The 21,563-nt window shown below is 44.2% G+C and overlaps 1 protein-coding gene and 2 long non-coding RNA genes across 7 annotated transcripts in view; 1 reads left to right on the top strand and 2 right to left on the bottom strand.

The window, feature by feature from the left end:
• LOC138261774 (uncharacterized) overlaps positions 1 to 21,563 on the top strand; it is a 510,577-nt gene that overhangs the window by 440,558 nt on the left and 48,456 nt on the right. The gene's annotated exons all lie outside the window — the stretch shown is intronic.
• Positions 1 to 21,563, bottom strand: part of XRCC2 (X-ray repair cross complementing 2) — an 89,941-nt gene that overhangs the window by 15,133 nt on the left and 53,245 nt on the right. The gene's annotated exons all lie outside the window — the stretch shown is intronic.
• LOC138261775 (uncharacterized) lies at positions 7,214 to 13,496 on the bottom strand. The gene is made up of 2 exons (XR_011199151.1): positions 13,336 to 13,496; positions 7,214 to 7,640 (listed from the first exon to the last, which is right to left on the bottom strand). It is a non-coding gene; the product is annotated as an uncharacterized lncRNA (long non-coding RNA).

Genomic DNA, 21,563 nt, shown 5'->3' on the forward strand with positions numbered 1-21,563 from the left:
AGAAAAAAACAGACCTATCTGGGCTGCGAGCAGCAAAGAAAGAGGATTTGGAGGATAGAGTCAAAGGACTATATGAAGAACCCTAGCACCTGACTCCATCATGGAATCTGGTGAACTATGTTGCCTGTTTGTTTTTACCAATTTCCCTGTGGTTTCGGGGGAAAAGTGTTTTTTGTTTGGTTATTTTAATATGGCTACTGTAATAAGGTGAAGAAGGCAATAAGCATAATCCTTGCCTCCGTGACCTTAATAGAATTTAAACTTTCTGTTACGTTAACTAGGACATTTTTCATTCTCTTTCAATGACAAAAGACCAAAAACTACGATGGAAGGCCTACCAGCTAAAATTAAAATCTAGTAGGAGACATTGTCCTGGTAACTGCGAAGGAAGACCTACCAGCTAAAATGAAAATCTAGTAGGAGACACAGGCCCTCATTATGACCTTGGCGGTGCATGGACCGCTAGGGCCGCTGTGGCGGTCTCACCGCGCGATACCAGCGGTGCAGACCACCATATTACGACAGCGGGAGTTTGGCCACTGACAAACCGTAAAGTTCCCTGCCGACCTGCCGCTTTACCACCGGGCTGGAAGTTTCCATCTGCAGCCCAGCTGGAGTCAGATGACCGCCGAGGTCATTCAGACTTGAGACACCACAAGCATTTTCTTGGTCGTCTCATCGCCACAAAATGCTGGGGGTAAGGTATCCTGATGACAGGAACTTGCCTTCCTGTCACCGGGATACCCCCCAAAACACTGCCACACACATGCACCAACACACACACAATCACACACCCACACCCCCCCAACACGCACTCACAACATTCACCCCCATTTATTGACATGCATACATACCCATACTCATCACACATGCACGCATACACTCTCCATCCCCCGCCCCCTCCCTTCAACTACATGCATGCACGCACTCGCACCCCCTTACACATTCACCCATGCACCCCCCATCCACATGCATACACACACGCATCACCATCGCCACATTCACACACTCACAGACTCACAGACACTCGCTCTCCCTCCCCCATTCATGAAACGCATACACACATTCACACACACCCATTCACACACCTCCACCCCCTGCCCTTGTGGAAGGCACTTACCTTGCCCAACGAGGTGCTCCTCCGTTAGGGGATGGAACAGGCGCTCCAACCGCCAGCACCGCCATGCCACCAGAAGACCGCCACACAGAATTACTGGTTGTAATTCTGTGGGCAGTCTTTTTCTGCCTCAGGGGTCCTGGGGGTGGAACCGCCTGAGCGCCACCAACCGCCTTGATGAATGCCGCTGGATATCCGACCGCTGTTGGTGCCAATATCCGGTGGCATTCATATTACGGGGGTCGGAAGATCACCAGCACTGGTGGTCTTCCGGTGGCATCGGTTGTCTTGGCAAAAGACTGCCGCAGTCATAATGAGGGCCATAGTCCTGGTCAGGTAGTGACTCTTAACTCCTGTGTGGTAGAGTCAGACAGAAAGTCAACCTCAGCCCTGCTACGCCAAAATGTTAAAGAAAAAAAAAGTATTTGTGGGTATTGTTTTCTATCCCAGATATCAGCTGTAAGGTAGACTTTGTGTTTTACTCACACCCAGCAATCATAATGCAGATTAAAAAAGACACATGAACTCTCAAAAGGAAGTTTGATTAACCACTAAACAATAAACTATTATGACAATGTGATAGATACATAAAAGGGGACATATTAAGAGCCTTGCATGCTTATATATTTTAGAATAATGGAATGATTTGAGGCTATGTTTATATTACCTGGCATACAACAATGTTTATATTTATCGGACTAACCACCGAAAGGGCTAGTATTCGATTATCCCCTCTACTAAGGATAACAGTAGTCATTATTTAAAGAGAAAAGTTTTTGTTAAGGCGTTTCCATGAGCTGTGTATAAAACAAAGCACATATTGAGACTGTGCATATGTTCGGCTACCGTGAAATGTGCTCTTTTCAAAACAGAATTATATTCCTACAGGATTTTTTTAGCCCATATATATTTTTTTTCACTAGGTCACCTTACACTAGATTTAGACATCTGCTCTTATGTTCCAAATATACGTAATAAATTGATGATAAAGGAACATTTTTTATGCTGCAAGTGAAAAGGGTAAGAACTTTGAATATTGATTGTAACAGTTTGCAAGCAATCAAGGTAATAGTCACAATCTTTTAAAATATGTTTTGTGTAAATGAGGTTTATCACAGACCAATTGATGAAATAGTGTTGTTGCTAGAACGCATTGATGCACAACATTTCTCACAATGTTAATGGAACCTTGTAATAATTTATAATTTGTCTTTAGTGATTTGGATTAGAGTTTTCAACCTGGCCATCTTTTTGAAAATGTTAAAACTGTGAAAGTAGTATATTAAGTCAACCAATACCACACGTAAACATTATACAGTAAATCTGAAAATGAAATATCATCTGTACACTTATAACAATGTGTCTAAAATGTTGGACTGGATATACAAGTGCTTTAGGAAAAATTATTTATGTTTCACTTGTCTTTTTAAAATAATCTTCTAAATTACATATGCCAAACATATTCGTAAGATATGTTGGATATTCATGTGGTTTTATATGGTTTACTGTAACTCTGAAGAGGTCCCGTGATAAGGGTAGGAAACGTGTGGAATAAAAGAGATGAAAAATAAAAAGCAACTGTTAACAAATATTTCATGAGTCAAGCACTTTATCAGTTAGCAACGAATACACTGTTGAGAATGTGGACTACTGCATTACCACAGTTTGCCTAATGAGTGCAAACGCACTGTAATAATTGTGTGTGCTATGAGCATTTGCTAAAACATGCTCTTGAGCAGATGGGTTTGGACGGTACTGCATCATTATTTTTGGACTGTTTGGAAGCGATCTGAAGAGCGGTGAAGGGCGTTCACAGCTACTATTTGTAAATTAATCACTTGCTGCAATGTAGGTGCAACTAAAAAGCAGCATCAAATTCAATATGTCTGGCTTTAGTAAGGATTAATGGCGTGGAAAGTGAAAAATAAGGCATTTCTTTATAATCCTTTTAAGAATAAATCAGTACCTTCGAAATTTGGAATAAAAAGTAAAAACATTGAAAGGGTATGTATTGTAAACAATATATACTTCTTCTTGCTACAGTGTGTGCTAGATATAGTTTGGTCACCCAATGTAGTGTAAAGTCATTTAACTAGGCATTGTTTGTTGTAAATCCTTTGGGTATTTTAATTCTCTGAATTTAACCAAGTCCTGGGTGCACACAGAGCTTCATGAGAAAGAGTTTGCCCGAATAAGTGGACACAATTAAGTGTTTCAAGATGCAGTGCAGTGTTGGGAGGTTATGAACTCACTGAATGTGCCCATCGTTTAGAAGAGCAGAGTGGGCGGCAGTGAGGAGGGGGCTTTTTTTCTATTCTGCACCATGCTTTAAAATAACCTGTTAATGAGATTATGCTGACATTTGGGAGGGACTCAAAGAACTGTTTTCTCAATATGAGCATTTTGGGTTCAGGATATCAGTTTAAGGATTACATTTAACACTTCACACATTCCTCTTTAATGCCAAAATGCATAAGCAAACATTTTCATTTTATAAACAATTCACCCTCTTTCTTTATATGTCTGGGAAATCGCTCCAAGGTTTTAAAAGGACCTTGAGAACCTATGATGCCAGGTTAGAAAATAGTAACTTCTGAGGAAGCAGAGCTGGGGTAGGTTTGTCGTTGGATGCCACTATGCGTTCCTTACACTAATTAGCGTTTGCTCTGCCTTCCTTTGAGGAGACATTGTTTATACCCAAATAGGGTCGGTTTTTATAACAAGGTTTTAACCTACACCAAGTTTTGGTAAGTGGTTATCTCTGGAAACACATAAGTTTAGATTCCAATCACTGTGTAGATTAGACAAATTGGTCCTGATGAATTGCCATAAGATCAGTAATGCCTTGGATCAGCAAGAAACATGTTGACCCACTGAGCTATCGAAGATCATTGTCTCTCCAGATAGCGACCACCCTTTCAATTATTTCAATTAGGCAGGTGGACTTGCTTATTAAAAATCCCTCTGAGGACCACTTAGTCCGTTTTAGCCTTTACTTTCCTGCACAACCAATATTTCCTCCAATCTACACCATTAGCCCCACACCCACATTTCACATTCGGCATTTTACATAAAAGATCTCTAGCAAAAAGCCCCCTTGTGGGTGCCCGTAGGGGAGTGCAGTGCAAGCCCGACAAGGAACATGCCCTATGATGAAGCCTGACACCCCTCTGGGTGTGTAAGGGCTCTTGCTCCTGAGGATCAGACCCTTCCTGGTACCTCAGGCCTTAAATCATACCTATTTCTTCAATCTTCATCTTTTCTATAAAAGGAACTGCTTACCTTTGTTATGATACTTAGTCTAGTTAGGAACACGTATACTGGAACTATAAGTGTTTGACATGTGTGAGTGTGCTGTCTATGCAAGAGGAACTGTTGGGTTTGACGTTAGCACTCCTCCGCCAGCTGTTAAAAGGGGAGGAGATGTCAGTTTGAGAAAAGGTCGCTCACTGTAAGCACTGAGTGGTCAGTCCAAGTCCCTGGCCGAATACAAGCGTGAGTGACGGGGTAGTCTGACCAGGGGGAGCATTGGGGTATATATATTGGGGTGCTTTTGGACAGTCAATGCACTTGAGCCATGAATGTCCGGGCCGGTATTGGAATAGGTCGTTGTGCGTTGGTAGCTTTCCCTAGGTAGTGGTCTAAAGGGAGAGCCTTTGGAATCGTGCTGTCAAAAAATAGACCTTGAAAGATGGAGCTCCCAGACCGCCCGATCTGTCAGTAGTTGTAATTTAGCGAAGGCAACCCTATGATGGCCAGTGCCCCCCAAACGAGTGTAGTTAGGTGGGTGTCTAGCTCTTTGAAGAAGGAGCGCGGAGGAACAACTGCAAGGTTCTCAAAGTAATAAAGAGGGTGGGGTAAAATAACCATCTTTGCCAGAGCTATTTTGCCAATGGAAGCTAACAAAAGAGTTTGCCAGATACGTACCAGATTCCTGACTCCTGCCAAGACCTTCAGATGATTCCCTTCATAGAGATCTGTAGGGGTGTGGTATAAGTAGTTCCCCAGGTATCGCGCTGCATGTGGGCACCAGCTGAGGTGGGTGTCATCCAGACTCCAGCATCATCTCTTAACATGTTGATGTTCATAAATTCTTGCCACCGGTTACAGGGGTCACACTACACAGCCAAGAGCGTGCAAGCACAAGTGTGGCAAGAAAGATTGCAAAGAATATAAACCTACTAAATGAGGAGGGATAGCCAGCGAATGTCCCAGGATAATCAGTTTCGGATCCATCACCATCTGGAAACTTGAGATGCTATACATGTTACCAAAAACGAAGTTCCAATATAGACACAAAGCAGGGCAGGAGGCAAAAATATGAACTGCATTAGCACCCTCACAGCCACACCGCAAACAACGAGCATCTGCATGAAGCTTCATAATAAAGAGGTGGTGTGGAGTATAATAAAAGTCATTGATACATCTGAAATGATGCACCTTAACACGTGATACATTAAGAACCGATTGCCACACGATATTACCTACATCTCAAATGGCCAGCAGTCACCACAGAATTAAGGAGTTGGATCCATTTATTAGCACTGTACTGGAGAGGATCGACCTTGTGGTCCCGCAAATGCTGATAGATACAGCTGTATACCAGGCCAATTTTTCTCTTTACTCGAGCCTTTGCTACCAGCTCTAGTAAATAATTATCCGAAGACTGGATCTCATCTTTAGTAAGACTAGACAGAAAATGACAGACTTGGAGATACGGGTAGCGACAAGTATGGGGAATAACGTACAAGTGCTGCAGCTGCTTGAAGAAGAACTTCGCCCTGAAATAGTTGACCCAGGGTGAAGAGTCTGGCCCTCTCTTAGTTCCCATAAAAGCAGTTATGCTCACAAGAGGGTAAGTTAAGATCGTAACTGAGATAGGTTAACTGACTGAGCAGGGTAAGATTGGGAAACATTAGCTTTAAAGAACGCCAAATAAGATGAAAGACCTTTAGCCTTAAACCGAGTCCACTCAAAATACACTGTATCGAGAATCCCGACACTAGGGATGACTAATATCCCCAACGCCATATAATCCGCAAACATACGCCCTTGTAACCATGGGCCATATGTATGAAAAAATGAGTTTGCGAATCGCAAATAGCGATTTTTAAGAAATCACTATTTCTGAGTCGCAATTGGCCATGTAACAAATTTGCGATTCGGAATTAGCGATTTCTTAAAAATTGCTATTTGTGGTTTGCGAGGCCCATTTACTGAATCGCAATTTGCATTGTCGCAAATTGCAATTTTTTACCGAATCGGTAAAAAATCACAAATTGCGAGAAATTTTGAAAAAGCACACCTGGAGGATCCTGATGACATCACAAGCAGGAAGTGAGTCATCCCAGGCAGTTTCAGGTTCCACACCCAAACCAGCATCCAGAGAGAGAGCAGCCCAGCCACACAGAGCAACACTCTGAAGGAGGCAGCACACCTGAGCAAGGATGGACACCTCAGGCCAAGCACAGGAGAAGGGTGAGAGAAAGAGGAAGCTCAAATTCAGCGAGCAAGAGCTGGAGGTGCTGACAGAGGAGGTGGTCGGGAGCCATGACCGCCTTTTTGGCAAAAGCTCACTCCAGGTGCCGGAGAGTGAGAAAAGAAGACTCTGGGCAGATATTCAATCCAAAATCTGCGCAATTGGAGTGGCACAGCGCTCGGTCGACGAGATAAAGAAGAGGTGGTATGACCTGCGGTCCCATGCGAAGGAGAGGGTGGCAAGAAGACTGCAGGAGGCCAGGGGCACAGGAGGCGGTCCACCCACAGAGGCACCATCCACCCCATTAAAGGACTTAGTGGAGTCGACACTCCTCCCTGAAGCTGTGACTTGAGTCACAGAAATAGACACCTCCGGCACACCAAGTACCAGCCAAGGTAAGTGCAATATTGAATTGTAACCCCATATGTGTATGTACAAAAGCCCCTTAGGAATTCGCAAGTAATGTTAAACATTGTGAGAAGTAGTCCAGTCCACATCTTAGAAGCAGCACAACAATGCATTATGGGAGTGGCAGTCCACAACCCACAGCTGAAAGCAGCCCATACAATGTAATTAAGTAGAGCGACACCCAGAGGAACACAACACCCACAGCACAGTGACGAGAAGTACCTGTACCTTTATTACCACTGTGTGACCGTAATTGTAACAAACATAACTGACATGCTGCATATTGTCGTTGCAGGTGGGCCAGGCCCAGCAGCCACAGCATCAGCAAGCGTAGGCGCGACTGACACCCATCCAGCCTGTGATTCCAACACAAATCAGTCTCTCACCATTGCGCCTGTCTGACGCAGGCCCAGGGCACTGCCACTGCCAGAGCTCAGCCAAGACTCAGATGAGCGGCGGGAAGGGCCAATTACACCATCACCAACAGGCAGGCGCAGCCAGATGCAGGAGGCCAGTTGTCAGCAGACCACAGCACCCCGCAGGATGGCGACAAATTCTGGTGCACAGCAGCATGAGGCAGGTGAGGGTCCCTCCTTATTTGGTGGGCTGGAAGCTGAAATGTTGCAGCAGCAGCGCCTACAAAACAAGAGGATCCTTGGTTTACAGAAAATCATGCAGGAACATAACAGCAACATAGGGGGCCTGCATCGGCAGCTTGAGTGCCTCAATTCTAATACAGAACTGCTGCATGAGGGACAGGTGCAGGCATCACAGGACACCAGAGAGCTCACTTGTGCTGTGCGTGAACTATGCCAGGAGCTGCGCCATGAGAGGGTGAGCCACCGCAGACAGGAGCGCAGATTTATGAACAGGTTTGGGGGCTTCTGTCGCTCTGTGAACAGGGTGACAAATGCAACATCACCGATTGCACGTCGTGCAGTGGCTGCACAAGTGGAGGTAGCACACAGCAGCAGGGATGTTGCAAACGGACTGGTACAGATCACGAATGTGATCGATAACATAATGGGACAGAGGTCAGCCACACCTAGTGAGCTTGCACTGGGGGACACAGAGGACAGTTCCAGCCTCAGCAGTATAGCTGTACCAGCATTGGACACCAGATGGCGCAATGCCAGGCACAGCACTGCCACTGAGGCGGAGAACAGAGGTGCCAGTGAGGTAACTGGGCACCCAAATGGTGTGCGTGGCCGCAAAAAATAACTGTAGCTGCCAGAGGGGTAATGTTTTCACTGTGACGTAATAGTGCATTATTCAGGACCTTCATTGTCTCTAGTTTTTCACTTCATTTTATTTGCAATTCGTCGAACGAACATTACCTGACATTAAGGTAATAAATGTATTTCACTACATGTACAGTTGTCAGTGGATTTTTGTCATTCATACTTACATCTGAAATGGTTGTGTGTGATGTCTGCTGCACTGCTCCTGTCTGCTGGCTGTAGGGGTTGTATGGGATCATCATCCTCATCAGATTCAGTATCACATATTTCTACAGGTATGCCCCTGGTGGTAGCTATATTGTGCAAGATTGCACAAGTAGCCACTATTCTACATGTGGTCTCTGGACTGTACTGTAGTGCCCCTCCACTTTTCTGGAGGCACCGGAAGCGACTCTTCAGCACTCCAAATGTGCGCTACACCACGTTGTGGGTCGCCCTGTGTGCTGCATTGTATCTCCGTTCAGCAGGTGTTGCAGGATTGATGTAGGGCATCATCATGTAGGTAGGTGCGCACTGCGTAGGCACGGTCTCCTTGAAGGGACAGAGGGTATGATGAGTAACTGAGCCATCTGACATCAGCACGCCATCAATGCGCCATTGTATAGAGGGACAATACCTAGTAGATATCCTTCTCCAAACTCCCCAGCTAGCAGTCTTGTGTGTATGCCGCTATGGCGAAAGATGTACGAATCATGTGTGCTCCCTGGGTACCTGGCCACGAGATCAGTTATGATGTAGGAAGCATTGCATATCACCTGTATATTCACTGAATGTTGGTATTTCCGGTTGCGGTACACATACTCTGTGGCTGATGGTGGCCAGATTGCCACATGTGTCCCATCTAAGGCACCTAGGACGTGGGGGAACTGTGCTATCTGGTAAAATAAAAATTTTGTCGGCTGTATTTCCTGTGGGGTGTTGGGGAATCTGATGTACCGGTGTATTCTGCTCAGCATGGCGTTGATAAATGCATTGAAAAATCTAGAGAGGGTACTCTGTGATACCCCCCAGCTGCTGCTATTACCCCTTGATAGCTCCCTGAGGCAAGTAGGTGGAGGGAGCATAATACCTGCACATGGGTGGGTATGCTGTGAGTCCTTAGTGTTCTGCGCTGCTGTATGGGTTGTAGCTCATCTATCAGATCAAGTGTAATGGGTGAGTTCAACCTATACCTCTCATATATTTCCTCCTCTGTCAGGTTAAAAAGTGTAATGCGCACTCTGAAAATGCATTCCTGTCTCCTCCTCCCTCTCCTCAAACCTGCCAAGATCCTCATCCTCCTCGCCATGACGTAGAGTGCAGCCATTGTGGAAAAGAGTCTGAGGCATTCTGGGCCTCTTTATATAGGTTGCACCTGGTTACCACCTGGTTTCACTTAGTGGTATTTTGCATGTGCAAAATGCCATTCTGCGAAAAATCGGAATTTGCGATTTTTTTATGCATCTCTTTGCGACTTGGATTTTGCGACTCGCAATTTCCTACAGGAAATACCGAATCGCAAAATGCGACTCGCAAAACCAGGTCGCAACGCAAAAAAAAAAAAAAAAAACATCGCAATTTTTGCGATTTCTTATTTTTGGTCTGCGAATGCTTTTCAAGCATCACAGACCACATTTTTGCACTCGCAAACGGCTGAATTTTGCGATTCGCACCGTTTGTGAGTGCAAAAAAGTTTCATACATCTGGCCCCATGTCCCTCATCTCCAAACCAAGCAGAGGTGTGAGAAAAATGAAGCAAGATCAAAAAAACACAAATCGCAATACCTGAAGAGAAACCCCCCCCTTCCTCCTTAAGTTGTTGAAGGAGTTGTATCTTACATGAAGGTTACTTGTAACCCCAGATAAACAGCTGCCACAGAGCCTCCACCCTATTAAAGAAAGATTCTGGGAGAAAAATCAAGATACAACAGAACAAAAAAGGTAACTCAGGAGGGAAATAATTTTGTTGAAATTACAGCATCCAAACAAACCTAAATGGAGGCGATTCAATTCAGTGATAATGTTACCCAAGTGTTGATAAAGATTCTCATAGTTATTCTCAACGATGTCAGCCATCCGAAGAGATAAAATGACCTCCAGATAGATAACAGTCTGTACTAATCTTTTGTCAGAACAGGGAGGAGTAACAATACACAGACTGAATCTTATCTGTGTTGGGTTTGTATCCAGAGACTTTGCCAAACGCTTGAGCCGCAGCCTTTACCGCCTCCAAGCCACTGATCGGGGTAAGGTTAAGTCAGCCAGATAGTTTGTGTGCACCAAGACCGTGACCTCGAGCCGATGTGTCTTGAAGGGCTGAATCACCTCAGATAACCTCAGGTGTTGAATAAAGGGCTCTATACATAAAGCAAATAGTGGAGGGTAGAGAGGACACCCTTGCCTAGTACCATGAGAGATGGTTATGGGATCTGAGAAAGAACCAGAGCAACGGATCTTTGCTTTCAGCCCAATGTAGATATTGAATTCTAGAGATAAAGCATTAACCAAGTCCAGTGGTCTCCTCGACCCCCATAGGAAGGAAAAGGAGAACCGGGCAAAGCCTTCTCAGCATTCAGAAGGAGTATGCCGACTGATGCCCACCAAAAGAGGCCATCGCCATGGCCGTGATTGAGGTGTTTTATCATGGGATGTTGTTTCGCATCTGTTAGACCTGGCAGCTTTTGGCATGTCTCCCTTGTCTTTTTGCCTTGTGACCTCCTGTTTTTATGGTGTACTAGGACTCTGTTTGCTGCTGGTTATTGTCTCTGCACACTTTATCACTGCTAATCAGTGCAAGTGCTCCCTATCTAAATTGTTCTGTTGATTGGTATATTTGATTTACTGGTTAGTCCCTAGTAAAGAGCACCATGTGTGCCCAGGGCCTGTAAATCAAATGCTACTAGTGGGCCTCCACCACTGGTTGTGCCACCCACATTAGTAGCCCTGTAAACATGGCTCAGACCTGCCACTGCAGTGTTGTGTGTGCAGTTTGAAACTGCAAATTCGACCTGGCAAGTGTACCCACCTGCCAGGCCCAAACCTTCCCTTTTTGTACGTGTGAGGCACCCCTAAGGTAAGTCCGGGGTAGCCCCATGGGCAGCGTGCAATGTATGTTAAAGGAGGGAAATGGACTGATGTGTTTTACATGTCCTCACAGTGACATACCGCCAAATTCGGTTTTCACTGTGCAAAGCTTATCTCTCTCATAGGTTAACATGGAGGCTGCCTTTAAATATTATTAAAGTGCTGACTCCCTTTGAGAGCAGATACAAATATGGAGTTTGTTGTCTGTGAACACAATTAAAAAATACGTCCGTTAGTGCATTTGGTTTTTAAAATGCCACTGTTAGTTTTAAAATGCCACTTTTAGACATTAGGCATTTTCTTGCTTAAACCATTCTGTGACTGCCCGTTTGTGGATTACATGTCTGGGTCAGTTTGACAATTGAGATATTTGCACCTCTCTCTAGACAGTGACACTAAGATGGCTGGGGTGTAGCCCGCATATTCTGATGAGCCATCTGTGCTAGGAGAGGATGGAGGAGTGGTCACTCACACCTGAAAGGGCTGTGCCTACCCTCACACAATGCAGACTCTAACCTCCTGGTGTGTGTCTGGGGCCTAGCCTAGCCAAGGAAGGATCTTGCAAACACTTGAGACTTTACTTTGAAGATTGCCAACTTCAAAGGCAGAAAGGGATACAAGTATTGGACCCAAAACCCCAGACTTTTAGAATCTTTCTGGAATCAAGAGGAACCTCTGCCGAGGAGAAGAGCTGAAGAGCTGGAGGAGGAGTACTGCCCCTTTGCTGTGTTGCTTTGCTGGGTTGGCCTGCAGTTGCTGATTCTGCCTTAAAGAGAGCAAAGGGTGAACTTTGTTGTGTATCCTGCTTGAGAAAGTTTTCCAAGGGCTTGGAGTAGAGCTTGCCTCCTGTTGGAAGTCTCAGGGACACCAAAGACTTTAGTTTCCTCAACCTGCAGCACTGGGAACTGTGTGTTCTGTACTGTAAATGAAGAAAAACCACTGCAACGCTGTCAACAACGCCACTGGCCTGCACTGTGACCTACCAACGCCACATGGAGCCACACTGCCCACTTCGCACCACAACCCTAGTCTGATCGATGCTGTCATCAGACGATTTCACTGAACTGCTGGTTGCACTGCAACCTGTGGGCCCGCACTCCAGTATCACCTGCTCACACCGCAGCCTGGGCATCCCCAACGCCACCGCTCCTGCTGACACCAGCGCCACTGCCTGCACCGTGGCCTGTGGACACCGCTTGTGAGGAGCACGAAACACCGTCCCGTCCCGCAGCCCCAGCCCACTGACGTCAGCACCATAGACTCCAGTGTCATCAAAAGACATCCCTGTTTGCACCGGGACCCGTAGATGCCGTACAGAGCCCGTCCTGATCCGCACCACCGACTTGCGCCTACCGACAGTGCTTAAGCAACCATGATGCCGCTGCCTGCACTGTGACTTACTGACACCGCATGTCGCACCGTCCGCTTCACACCGCAGCCATGGTCTCACCAACGGTGTTGGACTACTGTCAGCAAGCCGCTGCCTGCACCGTGACCTGTGGGCACCGTACGTCGCACCATCTCGCTTTACACAGCAGCCCCGATGCCATTCACGCCAGTGATCCTGACTTCATCAGCCCAGAGTTCGATCTGTAATATGTGTGACTTCAAGGGCCCAATGACCCCTGCACCGAGACGGCGACGCCGCTCTCCGGAGCGCACTGTGAGGATCACAATGCCCTGCAAATCCAAGGTACTGTTTGCGGGTCTTTCTAACAGCGGTCCAGAATAAAGCCATGCTGGTTTGTATCTACCAAGTGTGAGCGGACTACAGACAGCTGATTAGCGAGAATTCATGTATAAATCTTTGAATCCACATTAATTAAAGAAATGAGCTGATACGACCCACAAAGCATATGATCCTTTCCTTTCTTGTGAAAAGATAACAATGTTGGTCTCTCCCCAAGAATCAGGTACCCGACTGGCTACTTCAAAATAGTGAAAGAGATCCATGAGGAGCGGAGCAAAGATATGTTAAAAAGTACCACAGAATTCTAGAGGGATCTGATTAGGGCTGGAGGCCTTACCTTTAGCCAGAGAGCCAATAGCAGTTTCCAGTTCAGAGAGAGTTATAGGTGCTTCAAGCCTCAATCATTCAGTCTGACTCCGTTTATGGCCAAAATACTGCTCTGTAAATTAATGAATTTCATCAGTGGATGAAGAACAATCGTCTTAATAGAGGGCTTGATAAAACTATCCTCTCTTGCTACAATACTATGTCCAAAGTTGGACTCTAACATACCAAGAGTTTGACGGGCCTGTATCTCCACTGCCATAGTCGCCTTGCATTGGCATGCAGCAATCTAAAGCTTTAGTCCCCTGCAGGAGGCCTTACATGCGTCCCAGATAACAAAGGGTGATGCTGCACCAATATTAAACACGAAGTTTACGCTCAAATATCCAACCCCGGAACCCTGATACCTGAATAGGACCAGTAAATTGTATAAGCAGGGACAGAGAATTGTGGTCAATATTACCCTAGGATTAAGAGACAGCTTAGAGGATGAAACCAACGTATTGCTAATTAGAAACATATTTAGCCACGACAAAGATTTATGAGGAGACAAATGAAATGTAAAACACAGTTCCTTAGGTTGCTTGACACGCCACAGGTCAACCAATGTGTATGAGGAAATATGCTTGTATAAAGCCCCCCTATGCTTACCCCCAGAACCCAGCTAGGATGAACCTTGTCAGAAGCCAGAGCCTGAGACAAAGAATCCCTATTGGGGCATAGCATCATATTGAAGTCACCGCAGACAATAAAAAGGGGTGTCCAAAGATGGCACTCAGTCAACAGAAAATCGAATATCTGTGCATCATCCATGTTGGACAATAGACTACACTTATAGTAAAGCAAACACTATCCTTCTAGATAGTCGCTAGGAGTCATCGCCCATCTGTATCCACCCTTTGGTGTTGCACTCCCAATTGACCATCCTGAGCCAATAATGGAACATCCCTCTATGCAGAAGTAAAACCTGAAATAGATAATATTCTGTAGCCAAGATCCTTTAACAGAGAGCCTTTAGCCTGGGCTAGGTGCGTCTCCTGCAGGCAAATAATTTGTGCCTTGAGGGTGTTCAACTCCTCCCCCACCTGCTTCAGCTTGTGTGGCGACTTGACGCATTAATGTTCTACAACAGAATAAGCAGTTGCTGGACAGGACACCTACTATCACGAGCAGCTTTCACTAGAGCTCAGACACCACAAGCTAACCCTCAAAGATACAATTTGCAGCAGATATATCCTGTGAAAAAAATTACCCGATAATGATATGGTTACTGAGAAACAACACTGTTTCCACATATACAAAGTTTCTCAACCAAACATTTTCATTACTTTCCTCCCCAACACAAAGTGTACTCATGGACCAACCCGAATGAATAAAACCAGAGCCCCCAAACACCAACCTCACCTAAACCTCTGGTTCCCATAATGGCGAACCAACTCCCTCCCCCTAGGCAGTGCCCTAGAAGAAGGCCCAATAACCCCCAACGTAGGGTTACCATCTACTCAGGCTCCCAACCAAGGATGACTCCTAGTCTGACTCCTCCGGCATATACTGATACATAACTGCTGAACAAAAAAAAAAGAGTAAAAGCTTGTAAATAAGAATTAAGAGATGAGAAAGCACCCTTTGAAACTAAGAAACCAGACAAAAACATCTGAAAGACAAGACAGGAAGAAAATCAGGGGCTAGGAGAGACAGTTTTTTGCCTTCTTAACCCTCCCTCCACCCCTCTGAAAAAAATATCCATAGACAGCAGCTTGTCTCAACCAGTGGGCTACCACTTTGTTAACAGTTCCTGGACTTTTGGCTCTTCGTAACAGAAGAAAGCCTGACCTTCCATTCGGATTTGCAAAGTTGTGGGTTCCATGATAGAGACTGTCGCCCTCCCGTTCAAAAGTGCCGGGATATGCTCTCGGAGCTGTCAGTGCCACACTACCATTGGATGACAGAAATCGGAGTGGACAAAAAAAGTCAACCCCACAGGCTTTGGCAGTTCCCTTAGGAGTAGCAGGGAGGTAGATCTCCTGGCAAAGTATGACGCTCCCAATGTAGATAAGGATGGCAGGAGGAAAGCAAGTGGGCTTTTTGGGAGGTCTGAATGTAAAACGATGTGCCCTCTGGATCATACAGTCAAAATCCCAATCGCTTAAAGCAGGCAATGCCTCTCGAAATAAACGGACTACAAACCGCCTAGGGTCGTACCCCGTCATGCCTTCTGGGACCTCCAGGACTCTCAAGTTATTTCATGTGACCTTTTTTCCAGATCTTCCACCGAGATGAGAAAGTTGTTAGCTGGCGACCATGTTGGGCGATCACTGAACTATTTTCCTCCACCTCCGTTAGGAGGGATTTCTGCGATTCCTCCACTGCCCCAAGCCGAGATTGTATGATGTCCATTTTTTTAAACATTTTACTTAAAACAGCTTTAGTTTTCATGTGGGAGGTCTTTAGTGCAAGCACATCTCTCCTGTAGCCCTCCCTATGCTGCAGAATGAGTTATTTTGGGTGGAGAGGGGAGGTGGAGTGAATTTTGGAGAGGTCAGCCCACCATTCAACAGATTACTGGAGGAGTCAGATGTCCAACTGCGCTCAGCCAAAAGGCACCATCTTAGCACATGTGGTAAAGATGATAAAAATATTGTACAGCTCTTCCACATGAGACCTGTGCGAGAGACCAGAGGAAGGCCTGTGTTAAAAGGCTAGGGAGGTGAATTTAGGAAAAAATGGCCTCGGCTGTGCAGTGAGCCTCACAGGAAAGTATAGGTAAAAGGGATATTCTACTGCATTCACAACCTTCAAATAAAGGAATCATAGCTGAGAAAGTTACATTGAGTAGTCCTCAAAGTTGTAATAGGGGAGAAGGCATTCTGGCTAAAGCTGGTATGAAATGGTGCAAGAGAATAGACCACTCAAAGTTGGTTAGCACAATTTGCTTATTACATAACAATCCATTTTTAAGTTAAAGTCAATTATACGGTAACTGCTGGGTACATTCTGCTATTTTGTCAGCACTCTTCTCTTTGCCCCCTGTTCCCCAACCCAGTACACTTATTCCTCCATGTACATCCATACAGAAAACACTGTCAGATCTACTTCTATTTTGCAAGTTTCTCTGAACCGGCAGAGGCACAGTTTATTTGATATATTCTCCCACCCTGTTGGCCTCGTCACCTTGTGGAAATATGACTGGGTATTTGAATAAACTTTCACTCTTGGCTTTGGTTTTGAGGATACAAAGTTAGCTTTGCTGCTGCTCCGTTCCTCACCTCCAGATAGGCCACACCTTTCTTCTTCTCCACAATCTTGTTTTTTGCTGGCTGCATGATAGAGATTTATCCACAATATGCAGTGATAGGTTAGAATGCCACCCGCACCCCCTCCTTGTAGGAGGGCCCTCTGGACAACTTCGTCCAGTCATATACCAGAATCACTGTACACTCCCAAGTGCAGATGACACTCCCCACACATCCTATCAGCCACACAGCTAACCACAAGTCCTACAGCCTGCCACTATCGCCAGGAAGTGGAGCATCCACATGGGTCTGATAGCTGTTGATCTTGGCAAAACCAGTCCTCAACCCCAATACCCTGCAAGAAAAGCATTTGCTACTAGTGCAGCCCATGCATGCAGCACACTAAAACCCAGATGCTTATGGAATGTGGAGAGGCATCCAAAACCCAGAAACATGGCAGCCATTAGCAATCATGGCTACCTCATCAATTGTGAAAATGACGTCAGGAGATTCGATTCCTATTGTTGAGGTATCTCTGGGTTCCCCGGCAAGTTTGATCACATAGTCAACAAACAATAGGCTTAAAAAACTCCAAGTCCAACTCTTAATTGTTGATGGGGACCACAGACATAGGCACAACTCATCTGCTGGTGTCAACATAAGGAAAGAGGCACAGTCCAAAGGGATTAATTCTGCTCCGCAAGGTCTTTCCAAAGCAATCTGCAAGGTGTCTTGCAGGTTTTAATCCTGGTGAAGAGGGCTGCAAGTCCTCATCACCCTCAGCTGCCTCTGCTATGAGTAGGCACTTAAACTACTGGTTGTAGTCTAAGTAGGCCTTTGATTAGAGACTGGTTAGGTTACAGCAGACTATCTTTTTGTCTTCATGTAGAGCTAATCAGTCTTAATCTTAGGGTTGAGGGGAACTGACCGCATTTTAGCTGGGCGACAGTCTTCTGGTGAGTCGAAACTACTACAAACTCCTTGCATAGCTAGCCCAGTATGTATCTGGTGTATAGGTTACAGGCAGGAAGCAGGGCCCAATTCCTGATTTTAACTACTCAGCAACCAAGGCAGTGAGCAGTTTTTCAGGCTTTCTAAGCTGCAGGGGATTACACATTTCTGGAGGTTTTGTACTGGATAAAACAACCCAAACATCTGAAAACCTAGCATGAGGTTACTACAGAACGTTCACTAAACTACTTCTGAACTGAGTCTCTCCTTGATAGAGTTTCCAGTACAAACCTAGACAGGTCAAAACAATAAGGGGTTTCTGAAAGGCAGACTACTGGACAACCAACATGACAACGGACAGCAGAGAAGCAACATTTTGTATTAATTTCAAAGTACCCTACCAGAGGACACTACTGTAACTTCGCAGAGACACTCATACTGTTATGACAAATTATGTCACATACTTTTTCCCTAGTATTTGTTTAAGCCTGTAATACCCGTGCTCTCCGCTTCTAGGCAACTGAGGGATTCTCGATTGTGAGCACATGGACAGTTGCCTAAGGAGTCGGGAGATCAAGCCGGAAGGTGAAGGTTCTGTGACCATACTGCTGTTACTTTGATGTTCCCGTATGCAAGTAAACTTACAAAACCTTGTAAAAGTTGGATATCTACTCTACAAAACTGGCGACGAGTTGCTCGAACACCATAGAACCATGCGTGCAAAAAAAATTATTGGATGCATTGATGACCTGTGGTTGGAAACTGCAGATTAATAGATTGGTCATTGAAATTTAATTCTGCAGGAGAAAGCGAATTCAAGAAGATACTTATACCAATTTCAAGAGGTGTAAATTCAAAGGTTTTTACACTTCTGCCGATGACGGAGATTATAGGTGACTCACAGCTGAAGTTTACTGCTGCAGTGCGGTATTGTTTAAACCTTTCCAACGTCCTTGTGATGGAGTTTATAGAAGGAAATGGGTGCATCCTAGCAACTCTCTGCTCTGCCCTGTCAACATTGATGAGTGACATGCATTACCAACATCAAAACGTGAAGAAGGACTACAAAACATTACATCACAATAGAGTATTTATTTCTGAAGCAGTGTTCTTGCTTTTGGTACACGCACATAATTGTATTAGCCTGTGATCTAGTACACTGCGTTTACCGATCTGGAGGCTAATTTTGGGAGCGGCTCACCTTATTCTGGTGCGCACGGATGCTCAGTAAACTAATCCCAAAGGGGGGTGCAGAAAAGACACTGTTAAACCTTGCATCTGCATCTTCTATTGTATTCCCTATTGTCTCAGTGAACTAGTCCTTTGGGTGAAGAAAGGACACTGCATTTGGGGAATTATCTATACATTATACGTATTGCGGTCATGAGTTCCCAGAATTACTCATCACCACCTCCCCAAGCATTTTGGCCTGCAGCTGGGTAACCATGCATGAAATGGCCAGATTGGAAATTGTACTTTTTTTTATTATTTGGATACCATAGACAAAGATGGTAAAATGGTCCTAGAGCAGAAAAAGCAAATCTTTTTACATTCAGTGGAGCCTATGGGTTTGAAGGTTTATGAATCTATGCTAAATATTCAAGGTGGTGGGGGTGTCAATGTTTTTGATGAAGCCAATTAATTATTTTATAAGTATTTTGCACCTAATGTATACATAGGCATTGTTAGATATACCTTCTTTCAGAGAAAGCAAGAAGCAAATGAGAGCGTGGATAAATATGTTGCTGTTTTGCATAAATTATGTATTGATTGTAAATCTGAAGGCTTACAAGAACTGCTAATTTGTGATCAGGTAGTTATGTATGCATACTAATAATCCCGCAATCCAGGAGAGATTGTGGGTTAACAGAGATGCAGAATTACAAGATATTTTAGAATTTAGAAAAGCTGAATTGTCTAGTCGCAGTGTTAAAGCAGTGAAGCCTCAGCTTCGCAGTTCTTCACAAGATGAAGTGATAGGTAAGATCAAAAGTAAAGAGAAAAGTCATGTATCTGAGAAAAACAATAAGTACAGTTAGAATAAAAAAGAAGTACCTAGGGGAAATCTGAGGTGTTATTGTTACAGTGATTCACATCTTTCTTACAACAAATCTTGCTGGCAGCTAAGGCAAAAAGTTCATCATGATGTAGGGTTCAGCATTTCGCCAAGGTCTGTAAGAAAAAGAAGAATGTCGAAGTCAAATGTATTGAGGAGGAGAATAACTCGAATGAGGAGGAACAAGTCAATAGGATATTTAGTATAAAAGATTTGTTCGTATTAAAAGTAAGTGGTGGGAACGACAAATTGAGAAAGAAACCAATTTGTTCAAAAAGTATTGGTGGCAGTGGAAGTCCAAATGTATGCAGAGTCAGGGCCTCCAGACACCATTACCAATGAGGACGTATGGAAGTAAACATTTTGTAGATTGCACTGGAGAAAAGTTACTTCCCACAGACATTTGCTCTGAAGAGTTTTCTGGAAACAAAATTGATATGTTGGTTTGTAGACCACTAATTTTTTGTTTAAAAACAGAACCTGTCAAGGAAATCTTTGCATAGCGAAAAGGGGACCATCTGCATTGGGAATTCATGTTCAAGGCATGATCAAGGCAACCTAAACATAATAGTTCAGAGTCTGTGATGATTGTGGATGATGGTGAGAATGTAGGTAATGTGATGCTGGAGAACATTCTTAAGGTTTTCTCAAGAAAAACTGAATCTCAGATTTTGTGGATCATATTGTACTAAAAGACGATTTGTATCCAAAAATTCACAAGGTTAGGAATATTCCCATTCTTTTAAGGGAGGAAGTACAGAGTGAACTTGAAAACTGTTAAGTGAAGGCATAATTGAAGACGTGGAGGCATCTGAATCAATTTCACCATTAGTGATTGCCAGAGGTAATACTGGTAAAATAAGACTATGTGTTGCTTTGCGCTTTCTTAATAATATTGTAGTAGGCAAGTTTCCTCTGCCACAAATCTCTGAAATGCTTGCCTTAATCAATGGTGAAAAATGGTTCCCATCAATTGATTTATCTGTTGCGCACCATCAAATATCTCTACCTGAGGATAGCAAAGAATTAACAGCATTTATCAGACCAATATGATGCTATCAGTATAAAAGGATGCGCTTTGGGTTAGCATCTGCCATGGTGGTATTTCAAAGATTAATGCATCAGTTTTCTGGCAGAATGAAAACTGTAAAGTACTTCCAGGATGGTATTTTAATTTATGGCAAAAACATACAAGCAAATGATGTGACTTTAAATAATGTTCTAAAAATCCTAAATGACAAAAAGCTTAGTAACTGAATTTTCTAAATGCAAATTTGCAGTGCATTTGGTGGCATGTCTAGGTCACCTGTTGAGCAAGGTGGGTATTTCTCCCAAACCTGAATTGGTGGAAGCAATACGCAATGATCCAGCCCCAACAAACAATGAATAATTTCTAGGTCTTGTAGAATTTTATTCTAAGTTTGTTGAAGGTTTTTCAGGCAGGATATATGTTGGACAACTATTAAAAAACAAACCCAAGTTCTGTTGGTCCCCTGAATGTCATAAACAATTTGAAGAGATCTGGAATAATATTGTAAAAGCTTCCAATTTAAAACGTTTTGATCCCAAGTTGGAAAATTTTGTTAGTGTGGACGCTAGTAACAAAGGTTTGGGGGAAGTCTTTTTGGTTATAGAGAAAGAAACGCATCGCTTGTGATTGGGGACGTTAGAACATTTTATACGTTTCATATCGGGGGAACCATGCATTGTGAGACCAAATTGTAAGCCACTGGTTAAAGTACTGACAACAGAAGGGATGTTTAGAGCTTCAGCTAGGATAGCAAGGATGTCCATGAGATTGCAATATTTCACCTATAACATAGACTATGTCCCAGGTAAAAGCAATATTATGGCAGATTTTGTCTATCCAGAATGTCTTCGCAAAATTCAAGTGTGTGAAAAAAAAGAGTGGGAGGACTTCTGCATTTCCCTGGTTCATGATCAAGGGATTGCTGCCATACAGGAAGAAGAATGGGAGAGAGAATATGCCAAGGATGTTTT

Source organism: Pleurodeles waltl, chromosome 10 (assembly GCF_031143425.1).
Source record: "Pleurodeles waltl isolate 20211129_DDA chromosome 10, aPleWal1.hap1.20221129, whole genome shotgun sequence".
Classification (NCBI taxonomy): domain Eukaryota; kingdom Metazoa; phylum Chordata; class Amphibia; order Caudata; family Salamandridae; genus Pleurodeles; species Pleurodeles waltl.